Raw genomic sequence first — 740 nt, forward strand, 5'->3', positions numbered from 1 at the left:
TACTGGGAGCCCTGTGAATTTGTGTCATCCACACACTGATAAAAATGATTTGATCACTTTATCGAGTGTTTGGAAACTTGAGGCAGAAATTCACGAGGCCCAAGTCCTGAGGGGTTGGGAAAGTCCCTTCTTCCTATGGACAGAAAACAAACAACAAAAACAAATGAAAAGCATTTATAAAACCTAGTAAGGAAATGTACAACTGCTTAGGAAATTTAAAGCTACTGTATGAATATATATATTCCAATGTTTAAATTCAGCGGTCTTGTGCTCGCTTTGGCAGCACATATACTAAATTTGGAACGATACAGAGAAGATTAGCATGGGCCCTACGCAACAATGATATGCAAACTCATGAACTGTTCCATATGTTAATTCATTCATTCATTCAGTGGTCTTTTAAAGGAAAAAAGCATCATTGAAATCTATAAGCACCACTTCCTTATTACTCCCCAATTATATTAACAAACAACAACCATGAAAAACAACTGAGTGTTTATCCTGTACTCAAACTAAACTCATGTTTTCAGTAGCCTGTACTCTTCATTTAATTTTTTAATTTTTACGTCCACAAACCTCTTTTCTTCTTTCCTCCCTGCCTTCCTTCCTTCCTTCCTTCCTTCCTTCCTTCCTTCCTTTCTTCTGTCTCCCTCCTTCCCTCTCTTCCTTCTTCTCTCTCTCTCTGTGTCCTCAAATATATCCCCATGCCATACAAACATAAGAATTTTGGGGGTAAAAAC

General features: G+C 37.6%; 1 non-coding gene across 1 annotated transcript; it reads left to right on the plus strand.

Moving 5' to 3' along the window:
• Window positions 1–267: 267 nt before the first annotated feature.
• On the plus strand, window positions 268–374 carry LOC112851623 (U6 spliceosomal RNA). Its single transcript, XR_003222795.1, has one exon. It is a non-coding gene; the product is annotated as a U6 spliceosomal RNA (small nuclear RNA).
• The last annotated feature ends 366 nt before the right edge of the window (window positions 375–740 follow it).

Source organism: Puma concolor, chromosome D4 (genome assembly GCF_028749965.1).
Source record: "Puma concolor isolate L17-30 chromosome D4, mPumCon1.1.hap2, whole genome shotgun sequence".
Taxonomy (NCBI): Eukaryota; Metazoa; Chordata; class Mammalia; order Carnivora; family Felidae; genus Puma; species Puma concolor.